Source organism: Hylobates moloch, unplaced genomic scaffold, assembly GCF_009828535.3.
Source record: "Hylobates moloch isolate HMO894 unplaced genomic scaffold, HMol_V3 SCAFFOLD_2, whole genome shotgun sequence".
Classification (NCBI taxonomy): Eukaryota; Metazoa; Chordata; class Mammalia; order Primates; family Hylobatidae; genus Hylobates; species Hylobates moloch.
The window spans coordinates 69681216-69694124 of record NW_026652277.1 but is presented as its reverse complement, the minus strand read 5'-3'; the positions used below and the strand labels follow the sequence as shown (position 1 = coordinate 69694124).

At 33.8% G+C, this 12909-nt stretch overlaps 1 long non-coding RNA gene across 1 annotated transcript; it reads left to right on the top strand.

Annotated features, from left to right (window-relative positions):
• The first annotated feature begins 365 nt into the window (after window positions 1–365).
• Window positions 366–12162, top strand: LOC131381911 (uncharacterized). Its single transcript, XR_009210958.1, has 3 exons — window positions 366–423; window positions 7416–7477; window positions 11853–12162. It is a non-coding gene; the product is annotated as an uncharacterized LOC131381911 (long non-coding RNA).
• The last annotated feature ends 747 nt before the right edge of the window (window positions 12163–12909 follow it).

Genomic DNA, 12909 nt, shown 5'->3' with positions numbered 1-12909 from the left:
ATTTTCCTTAAGCGTTGGCCGACTTGAGAAATAAAGGGACAGAGTACAAAGGAGAGAAATTTTAAAGCTGGGCGTCCGGGGGAGACATTAATTGTTATTAATTGGATATATTATCTTACGTTTTGCAACATTTATCCAAGCTTTATGTCTTAAAAGAAACCCAGCTTAGTCAAGAGCTATTACGCCATATTTGCCTGCTCTCCAGTATTTATAAAAACTATTTTTGAACTTTTCATTTCAATGGAAATAAGACAGGAAGCATTGTAAGTTAGACATATGTATTTACTCTTTTAAAAATATGTTTTTAGGGGCAGAGCAAGATGGTGAAATAGAAGCCTACACTTTTCATCTCCCCTGCTGGAACACCAAATTTTAGCAACTGTCTGCACACAGAAAAGCACTGTCACAGGAACCAAAAATCAGGTGAGCAATCACAGTACCAGGTTTTAACTTCATATCACTGAAAGAGGTATTGAGGAGGGCAGACAAGAAAGTCTTGAATCACTGATGCCACCCCTCCCAGATCCCCATGGCAGCAGCGGAGTGATGCAGAGAGATAATCTGTGTGCTTTTGGAAGGGACAGTACAGCAACTGAGGAAATTTACATTAAACTCTATGCTGCCCTGTCACAGTAAAGAAAAAAGGCTCTGCCAGGGTCAGCCAGCATCCATACATGAAGAGAGCATTTGGAGCAGCCCTTGCCAGGTATTGCCCTTTTCAGTGGTCAGAACTTCAGTTTCTCAGCAAGCCACACCACCATGGGCTGAAGTGCTGTGGGGTCCTAGGTAAATTTTAAAGGCAGTCTGGGACACAAGGACTGTAATTCCTGGGCCACTCCTAGTGCTAGGCTGTGCTTACAGCCAGTCAACTAGGGTGGAACATGACCAGGGAGACACCAGCTGAGGTGGCTAAGGAAGTGTGTTAGCCATACATCCCCCCAGGCAATGAAACTTGCAGCAACAAAAGTGACTCCTTTCTTCTGCTCAAGGAGATGGCATTCTACTTGCATTCTACTTGCCAAAGTAGGATATCCTACTTGCCAAAGTGGGATAGAGCACTGGGCAGAATCATTAGGCCCCTATTCCAGGCCCTAGCTCCCAGATGACATTTCTAGACACACCCAAAAGGGAACCTGTAAAATTAGAGATTAAAAAGGTGACATTACAACTGATACCACAGAAATTCAAAGGATCATTAGTGTCTACTATGAGCAACTATATGCCAATACATTGGAAAATCTAGAATAAGTGGATAAATTCCTAGAAACACACAACCAATCAAAACTGAACCATAAAGAAAACCAAAACCTGAAGAGATCAGTAACAGGTAACCAGGTCAAAGGTGTAATAGAAAGTCTCCCAGTAAAGAAAAGCCTGGGACCTGATGGCTTCACTGCTGAATTCTACCACATATTTAATGAAGAACTAATACCAATCCTACTTAAAGTGTTAAAAAAAAAGAGGAGGAAATACTTCCAGATTCATGAGGCTAGTATTACCCTGATATCAAAGCCACAAAAAGGTACAAAACAAAATCACATGCTAATATCTCTGATGAATTTTAATGCAAAACTTCTCAACAAAATATTAGCAAATCAAATCCAACAATACATTAAAAAGATTATTCATCATGACCAACTGACATTTATCCCAGGAATTCAAGGATTGTTCAACATACGAAAATCAATCAATGGGAAACATATCAACAGAATGAAGAACAAAAACAGTATGATTATTTCAACTGATGTTGGAAAACCATTTGATAAAAGTCAACATCTTCATGATAAAAATCCTCAAAAAACTGTGGATAGAAGGAACATACCTCAACATAGTAAAAGCCATATATGGCAAACTACAGCTAGTATCCTACTGGATGCGGCGAAAACTGAAAGCCTTTTCTCTAAGATCTGGAACACGACAGGATGTTCACTGTCACCACTGTCATTTAACATAGTACTAGAAGTCCTTGCTAGAGCAGCCAAATAAGAGAAATAAATAACATCAAAATTGGAAAGGAAGAAGAATTATTCTTCTTTGCAGAGGATAGGAACTTATATTTGGAAAAACCTAAGTATTCCTCCAAAAAACTATTCAAACTGATAAATAAATTTAGCAAAGTTGCAGGATACAAAATTAGCACACAAAAATTGGTGACATTTCTATATGTCAACAGTGAACAATGTAAAAAATAAATTTAAAAAGTAATCACATTTACATTAGCCAAAAATTAAATAAATAACTAGGAAATAACCAAAGAAATGAAATTTCTTAGGCTGGAGTGCAATGGTGTGATCTTGGCTCACTGCAACCTCCACCTCCTGGGTTTAAGCAATTCTCCTGCCTCAGTCTCCAGAGTAGCTGGGATTACAGGTGCACACTACCACACCTGGCTAATTTTTGTATTTTTAGTAGAGATGGGTTTTCACCATGTTGGCATGCTGGTCTCAAACTCTTGATCTCGTGATATGCCCACCTTGGCCTCTCAAAATGCCAGAAGTACAGGCATGAGCCACTGAACCCAGCCAGAAGTGAGATTTCTATAATGAAAATTATAAAACACTGATGAAAAGAATTGAAGAGGACACAGAAAAATTGAAAGATGTTCCATGTTTATGGATTTGAAGTTTCAATGTCATTAAAATGTCCATACTGGCTGGGCATGGTGGCTCACTCCTGTAATCCCAGCACTTTGGGAAGCCGAAGTGAGTGGATCACTGGAGGTCAGGAGTTCAAGACCAGCCAGGCCAACATGGTGAATCCCCTTCTCTACAAAAATACAAAAATTATCCAGGTATAATAATAGATACCTGTAATCCCAGTTACTTAGGAGGCTGAGGTAGGAGAATCACTTGAATCCAAGAGGCGGAGGTTGCAGTGAGCCACGATTGTGCCATTGCACTCCAGCCTGGGTGACAGAGCGAGACTCTGTCTCAAAAAAAAAAAAAAAGTTCATACTATCCAAAGCAATCTACAAATTCTACAAATTCAATGCAATCTCTATCAAAATACTAATGACATTCTTCACAGAAATAGAAAAAATAATCCTAAAATTTATACGGAAGTGTTAAAGACCCAGGATAGCCAAAGCTACACTAAGCAAAAAGATCAACACTGGAGGAATCACATTACCTGACTTCAAATTTTACTACAGAGCTATAGAAACCAAAACAGTATGATATTGGCATAAAAACAAACACATAGATAAATGGAACAGAATGGAGAACCCAGAAACATATCTACACACCTACAGTGAACTCATTTTTGACAAGGACATACATTGGGGAAAAGACAGTCTCTTCAATAAATGGTGCTGGGAAACTGGATATTCATATGCAAAAGAATGAAACTAGACTCCTATATCTTGCCATATACAAAAAATAAACCACAATCAATTAAAGACTTAAGTCTAAGACCTCAGGCTATGAGCTACTACAAGAAACATTGGGGGAAATCTCTAAGATATTGGTCTGGAAAATTTCTTGAGCAATACTAAAATGGACAAATGGTATCACATGAAGTTAAAAAGCTTCTGCACAGCAAAGGAAACAATCAACAAAGTGAAGAGACAACCCACAGAATGGAGAAAATATTTGCAAACTACCCTTCTGACAAGGGATTCATAACAAGAATATATAACTAGCTCAAACGACTCTCTAGAAAAAAAATCTAATAATCCAATTAAAAACGGGCAAAAGATTTGAATAAATATTTCTCAAAAGAAGATATACAAATGGAAAACAGGCACATGAAAAGGTCCTCAGCATAATAGATCATCAGAGAAATGTGAATCAAAACTACAATGAGATATTACCTCACCCCAGTTAAACTGGCTTTTATCCAAAAGTCAAGCAATAAAAAATACTGGAGAAAATAACTCTTATACACTGTTGGTGGGAAAGTAAATTAGTGCAATCACTATGAAAAATAGCTTGGAGTTTCCTCAAAAACTAAAAATAGAGCTACTATACTATCCAGCAATCCCACTGCTGGGTATATACCCAAAAGAAAGGAAGTGAAAAATCAAAGCGATATCTGCACTTTCGTGTTTGTTGCAGCATTGTACACAATAGACAAGATTTGGAAACAACCTAAGCGTCCATCAACAGATGAATGGATAAAGAAAATATGGGATTTATACACAACGAAGTACTATTCAGCCCTAAGAAAGAATGAGATTCTGTCATGTGCAACAACATGGATGGAACTGGCGGTCATAATGTTAAGTAAAATAAGCCAGTCACAGAAAGAGAAACATCACATGTTCTCACTTATTTGTGAGATCTAAAAATCAAAACAATTGAAGATAAGAGAATAGAAGAATGGTTACCAAAAAAGCTGGAAAGTGCAGAGGTAGGGTGTGGAAGAGGCGGGCTGGTTAATGGGTACAAAAGAAAGTCTTAGAAAGAATAAGTAAGAAATAATATTTAATAGCACAACAGGGGGGATGATAGTCAATAATAATTTAGTTGTACATTTTTAAATAACTAAAAGAATATAATTGTATTATTTCTAACAGAAATGAGACATTCTTTTAGGGATGGATACTTAATTTTCCACTATGTGATTATTATGCATTTCATGCCTGTATCAAAATATGTCATGTACCTCAAAAATATAGACACCTGCTATGTGCCCAAAAATTAAAAATAAAAAAATTTAGAAAAATAAAGATAAAAATACAGTTTCTTATTCAATATCATTTTGACAACAGTAGGTTTACAGATATGTATATATTATAGATATGGTAAACTACTATTATAATCCATATCAAATATTTTCCTTTTTAATTCTTTGATCACTTGGTTTTTATAAATCAGTACCATAAATTGATCATTTTTACCAATATGCAAACTCTTCTAATAAAATCTTCACATTTTAGCTTGGCACAGAGATACATGGAATAAAGACCTCATATCCAGACCTTCACTGTGGCCAAGCAGAACCATCTGCTGTGTGGAATATAAGTAAAAATGTTATACACATGTATTCTTAAACGAAGAAGTTACACACTTATTTATATATTTCTCTTTCTAATAATGGAATGTGGACATTATATTTGGAACTTAGAAAGGCATCTGAAAACATGAGGCACAATTCTTACGTGTCAAATACTAAAGCAGTCACAGAAAGATGCCTGAATTTTGTGATCATAGAGCTACCATATAAGTATTTGACCTTTGATAGCTGAGTTTTAGACTGTGTTAACACAGAGAGAAATAAACTTCTATAATTTTAGGATTATAGTCGCTAAGAGAAGAACATGATTACAGGTAGTAAATATTTGTTAGGAAGGCACTTACCAGATAATTACATACTTTTTATATTTTTATACACATATATCATATATTTATATAAAGTAAATAGTTATACTTAAAGACATATAATGTATATTTTTATGTTATGTTTATGTATTTATATACATATATAATCACATGCACACACACATATAGAATAGGCGAGCCTTTAAACCTCATTACCATAAACTCATTATTAAAATTTATAGACTCAATCTTAATATCTCCCTAAAGCACATCCATGAGTACCAGAAAAAAAAAAAATACCAAACTTGTCTTTTTAGGAGAAATGAAGGTATAGTTGAAGTAGCGATCAAGAGAAAAAATATATATTAATGTAAAACAAACAATTTATATAATGCAGGATAGACTGTGATTATGTATTTAACTTAATTGGTCTGATTACTTACATGTGTAACTGACTGGATATCACCAAGCCCAGAAATGAAATACTTAAATCAAATTTTGTTTCTGCATAAACATCCAGCATTATGAGAAATACGAAGTAAAACTAAATAAAAATTAACTGAATAAAATCAATATGTAGTTAATAAAATCATACTATGTAGACCATATAGTGCAAATAAGTCAGTAACCATATCCAGTATATATTCATTCAAACACCACATACTGAGTGTATGTGTGGAATAAAATTTTTAAAGCCATTGTTTTAGATCTCAAGTTCAGAGTCTAAGAAATAGAATGATACACTAAAGCGTAGATTAAGAATAAAATATTTCTGTTTTTGCTTTTTAATTCTACATTAAGAAGGTTATCTTGCTATTCTTGCTCTTCTCTGAAATGTGTGGTAATATTTCCTATAATCTCTATATAAACTTGGTCACATAGAGCTGTAGTTACTGTTTGTGAATATATTGGGTGAAGAAATTCAAAATTAAAATCAGTATTGAATGTTTTTCACTCATCTCCACCTCAACCTCATATCTATCTTATTAATTTATGTGATATTACATAAACCACCTGTTTGCTTTTCAGTATAAAAATCCTGCATTAAAATAAAAATTCTGATGATAGCCAGGCACGGTGGCTCATGCCTGTAATCCCAGCTATTTGCAAGGCTGAGGTGTAAGGATTGCTTGAGGCCAGTCATTTGAGGCTGCAGTGAGCTATGATTGTACCACTGCACTCCACCCTGGATGACAGAGAGAGATCCAGTCTCTAAACAACAACAACAACAAAATGATGATGTTTCTTACTATGTATCTACCTGCATAGTACATATCTATACATATCTATATTTGCATTTATTCTTAAATTTATGTTCCATATGTAATGTGGGCCAAAATTACACTCCATATAAAGACTAGAAGTCAACTGCCTTATTATGAATTGGTATGCATACTTTCCAATATATTTTTTAATGAAACATGAATAAAGTACATAAATAACTACTATCATTAGTAAAAAAGCTCATGGGAAGAAGATTGTATAACCTCTTCCAGAATTTTGTATTTGAAGACAAAGTAGATGGTAATGCAACTTTCTAGTGAGAATGGCTCAAATAATACTTTTTAGTGTATATATTATATAATGATTGCATAGTATATAATGTTATTTTGAGATATATAAACATCAGTAATCATATATGTGTGAGTTATGAGTATTCATCATATTTAATAGAAAATAAAACGAAATTTTTGATTTGTGTGTATGTGCACCGGAAAAATATATATGGAAGCAACGTACAGATTTCTGCCTATATAGCTATCATGTATAAATCATAGTTTCACACCAAGTGTGCTGGGGGTGCAGGAATAACCACATTTTTATAATTTGAAATTTCCTCTATTAACCTTAATTATCCAAATCAATTGGGAGTTGATTCTATGTGAATAGCTCCAGAGCAGAAGTCACTTTCATGAGGTCTCAGAGGAACCATCATTTATGTGTAATCAAGTATGTTTTGTAAAACAATGGCAAAACATTTTAGAGCAGCCAATCTACAGTAATAAATATGATGAATTCCCAACTTCAATTTAATTTTCCTCTTTGGAAATATGAGGATAATCATAATACCAATCTCAAATAGTTTTTTTGTTCATTTATTCATTTGTATTTTATTTGTTTATTAGTCACACATTCTTTTCTCAAATTGAACAGTGACAAGCAGTGTTAAGATGCTTTGGGTACTTCAGTCAACAAGCTGCCATCTTCAACATGGGGTGAGTGTTCCACTGGGTGTATGTAATAATTTTCCAAGAGGCATTCATTGCTTTTGAGATATCCACTTCCAGTGCTCCTCTCTGCTAATGCTAGTTCTCCTAAGAAAACATCTGTGATTGTGTCCTTTCTCATCTGACTGTCACAAATTTCCTTCTCTCAGATTCTAAAAGGAAGATATGTCTCTAACACAGTCCCTAATTTTGATCTTACCCAGGATGCAAAACAATCAGGAGTGCCAAGAATGTAACACTTGAAATATTGGTGTCAGTAGTGAGAAAGTGAATGACTTTAATGAGTGAGTAACGAATCACTTTATAAAGCAGCAGGTTTCTAACTCTTTCCTTTCAAGAAAATTGAAGGAAAAAAAATCAAATTTTCAGCTAAAAAATCACAAAATAATTTTTGATGATAGAACAGTGTTATTTTTGGTATATAACTCAGATGGCAACAAAAATAATTGACTTACGTTGCTGTACCCATATGCATTTTTTAAAAATAAAGTAAAAATAACAGTGAAACCTTTATAATCTAGTTTGATACATGAACTAATTGAAGAAAAAAATCTCATTAAATTAAAAATATATTCCAAATTAATAAGTACATTCACATTATTATTTTTATTAACTATATAATATGATAAATTATATATTAATAATTACTATAATATTAACTCAATCCAAAAAGAGTAAATTTTAACATAGAGAGGCTTATAATAAGAAAAAATGTTATTTGTTGGAGAAAATGTATAAATGGAAGCACACAATTTATTACATTAGAATAAAATTCTAAGTCAACAAGTATGGAAAAAATAGCTCAAAAAGATTATAATCACTAATTATAATTACATCTATAAAATATGTTAAACAATGAATATAATTATTTTATTTAAAAATATTAACATTTTAAATTGAATAGAAATTACACCCTTTGTCATTAATTGAATATACAATACAAATGTTAAACCTCAACTTATAAGTATGAAGAAGGTGTTAAGGTGTTTTTACAAAATTATTTTAATAGTGGCAGTACAATCAGGAGTTCTGAAACAACTAAATAACACGACTGTCTTTTCAAGAGGTTACCTATGAGGGGAAATGAGAATGTAAGATAAAACTGAGAGTCCGGCCTGGCGCGGTGGCTCATGCCTGTAATCCCAGCACTTTGGGATGCCGAAGCAGGCAGATCATGAGGTTAGGTCAGGAGATCGAGACCATCCTGGCTAACACCATGAAACCTTGTCTCTATTAAAAATACAAAAAATTAGCCGGGCGTGGTGGCGGGTGCCTGTAGTCCCAGCTACTCGAGAGGCTGAGGTGGGAGAATGGCATGAACCAGGGAGGTGGAGCTTGCAGTGAGCAGAGATCACGCCACCGCACTCCAGCCTGGGCGACAGTGCAAGACTCCATCTCAAAAAAAAAAAAGCAAAAAAAAAAAGAGTTGATGTGGCTATAATTTTGCCTAGCACAGTGTAAGCAAACAATGTACTTCCTCTCTATTACTAACAATGAAAAAGAATTAAAATTTAAGAAATGTTTAATTTCTGGATAATAGAGAATAATTTTTATAGCCATATATGTATATATTTAGAAACACAGTCTTGCTCTGTCACCAAGTCTGGAGTGCAGTGGCACCATGATAAGCTCACTACAGCCTCTAACTTCTGGGCTTAAGCAATTCTCCCACCTCAGCTTCCCTAGTAAATGGGACTAGGTCTGACTATGTTGCCCAAGCTGGTTGCAAACTCCTGGCCTCAATTAATCCTCTTGCCTCAACCTCCCAAAGTACTGGGATTATAAGCATGAGCCGCCATTCCTGGCTTGATTCCATCAGATGAGTTTGATGTATTTTTTAAAATTATTCAAACAGTTATTTAAGTATTGAGAAAAGATTATGTTAACAAATTTCAAAATTAATACTTTATGTGGTATATTTGTAAGGTTTCTTAAGAGAAACCGAATCAATAGGGTGTATATAAATATGTAAAGAGATTTGTTCTAAGGAATGGAGTCACACAATCATGAAGTCCTGGCAAACGCAAAATCTGATGGGATAAGGAGACTGGCAGGCTGGAGAATAAAGACAGAGTTGCAGTCCAAGTCTACAGACCCATATACAGACCCATAGCAAACCAGGAAAAGTCAGTGTTGCAGGTCAAGTCCAAAAGTAGTCTGCTAGTAGTATTCCATACTCTCCCTCAGGGTAGGTCAGACTCCAACTGACTGAATGATACCTACCCATGTTATGGAAGGCAATTTGCTTAACTCAAAGTCCCCTGATTTAAATGTAAATATTATCCAAAAACACCCTCACATAAACATACAGAATAAACATATATGTAGGCACCATAGCCCAGCCAAGTTGACACATAAAATTAGCCAGCGCACATGACTATATTAAATTAGTCTCAGAACAATGGTGTAAAATGGATAAAATAATTTAGGTTACAGAAATAGGGACACCAAATCCACAAAGCTTAAAAGGACTGTCTCCTGCCTTGATTATTTCCAGGTTGTGTTTAATTTTTTTTATATTAGAAAATTAAGACACTAGATTTTTAAGGGCTGATTTTTCTAAAGATAGTATCATTTTCAAGAACTTACACTAAACGTATCCTGAATTACTTCTAAAAGCCAGTCACAATCATACCCTCTTCATTAGTATTAAGTATTATATTATGGTTCCTGTTATTGGGCAATTTAAAGTTCTTCTGCCCTAAATGAATCATATGTGCTCTCTTGGTATTGAATTTAACAAATTGAGGTTCTCTATTTCATTTCAAATAAGTTACTTTATTTTTTTCTTTTGTAATAAAAGGTCACAGCATTTTGTAACTTAGAAAGATAAGATGATATTGAAAGTGCACTGAAGGTCAAAATGACATAAATTGGGATAAAAATTAAGACACAGATGTTTTTCCAATTCTCCAGAAAATCCAATCCCAAACAGTGATAATCAAATGTAACTGTTCTATTTATGTTACAAGTGTGCTAAGGCATGTTATGCAATAATTTAAAATACTCTAATAAAATAAATGAAAGTGGAATACCTTATCACAAAGTAAATAATGAGACTGGATAAGAAATGCTAGCATATTTTTGAATATCATAAAATATGGGCACATTCTCTCTTGTTGGCTAAAAATAATGACATTGGTTTACATGAATACATTTTCTTTTCAAAGGTAATGATATTCTAGTTTCATTCAAATCCTCATTTAGGATATATGCCACACTCATACTTTATAACTCAATACATATTGTTCAATTGAATGTATTATACATAAAGTAAGCATGTCAAATTATGATTATTGTACTGATGAAGAGTGAAGCCTTACTGCATTTAGCAACACCAAGATAAGAGACTTGTAAGTGCTTGGAAACGATCTGATAGAGAAAAAAATATATGAGTTTTAAAGCGAGACCAACATGACTAAAGACATGGTTTCTATGCATTGCTGTGATGGAAAATGTATTCAACTGTCCTGGCATCACTTTCCTCCTGTGATTTTTTTTAATTCCTTCATCACTTCATCCAATGTTTATCATCCACCTTCCACATATTAGGAAAACAGCTGTATTCTGGAAGTATAGGAGAAAATAATTGGATAAATTTTTTGCCTTCAGGAAGCCTATTGAGAGACATAGATATAAAAACACAAATAGAATAAATTTCATTATAGAGATATTCACACATTCATTCATTCATTCAACACATACTTAATGAGCACCTATGATGTGGTACAGACATTTATTTTTTATGCTGGCGATACTTTGATGAAATAATGTAAAAATCCAAACTCATATAGCTTTTTGCTAAGTAAAGGACACAGAAAATAAATAAATATTCTAGAAAGATACATATATTCAGGCAAATTAAGCAGAATATAACCTCTCAATCTAATATTTAACTTTCCAAATCAGAAATTACTGGATACAAATAAAAAGAGACACATTATTTATTTAAAACAAATACTATATGTTAATTATGTATTACATACACATTATATAATTTATGTATCATAAGTGTGTGTGTATGTGTGTATATGTGTATGTGTGTGTGTATACATATTTGGAAAACAGTAAAACAGAAAAAGGAGAGAGTAAAATGATAATGTGTGAGGAAAGACCTCCGTAGTATAGTAGCCCTTGATCTATGGCAGGAATGAAGCAAGGGAGGGAGCCATGTACATATATACTTACAGAAAAGTAATCTGGCATTTACAATTGTCAATGTAAAGTTCTTGCAGGAATGCATCTGAGTACACTAAAAACAACAAAGAAGTTAGTGTGGCTCAAGTAAGAGAGAGGGAGTGATAGGTGATAATCATTTTCAACAGGGCAACCTGATTACCCAGCTATTTTCCTCCTTTTCTAGGCATACAGAGCAGTTTTCAAGCCTCTATAGAAGTCATCTTACAGGGAGTCTGAGCCAGTGGAATGCAGTTATAGTGATATGTGTACTCCCAAGGTAGCCCTCAATGTTCCTACTCGGAAATACTCATATGTTGCTTCTGACTTGAAGCAGAGGAACTCACAACCTAAGAAGCCACAGGCTTGAAGATGGCAGAGCACAAGATGGCAGAAGTTTGGAACGAATTACTACTTGGAAGAGAAGCTCTTATTTACCAGCAAATATATTTTGGAATTTGCATGAGTAAGAAATAAATCCGATTATGCTAACATTATCATTGAAATTAGAGATGTTTCTGTTAGAGTAGCTATTGTTACCATAGCTAATATAGATGAAGGTTATGTTGACTTACCAGCAGCCGGATTGAACAGGAAATTTAGGCCGGTGTAAATCTTCACCTTTCCACCCTTTTTCAGGTATCCCTGATCTCCCTATTTTGCTCTAAACAACCTTTAATCAACAATGCCTTCGAGGTTCTAACATGTATATTTTTTAATGTTTGTTTTTCTTATCTGCTTCCCCTGACCAATGTATATTCCACAAATATAGAAATCTTTGTCTGTTTTGTTCACCCATTTATCTCAATCACCTAAATCAGTTCTTTGTATAGAAAACTTGCTCAATAACATTGATAAAAAATTGGCTGACTCTAACTTATTCTAAAGAAAAATGATGCTATTAACTTTACTAAAATTAAATATTTTTTTACCAAACCAAACCAAAATATACAAAACAAAAACAAGAATCATGCTATCTTATGCAAACTGCTTAAATTCAATACTTTATATGAATATACTAAAACCTTAATGAAAGTAGTAAGAAAACCTATAAAATGTATTCATTTATTTTTTATTAGGTGGTTTTACTTTTTAAATCAGTGTAGCCCTACTATCTAAGCACAGAAATTGGCAGTAATGGTCCACATCATTATGTCTTAAAAATTACACTATGCTTATCTACCACTTTTCTTCCTTGAAAAGAAAAGAAAAAAAATCTTGTATTGTTGAATCAAATCACTATT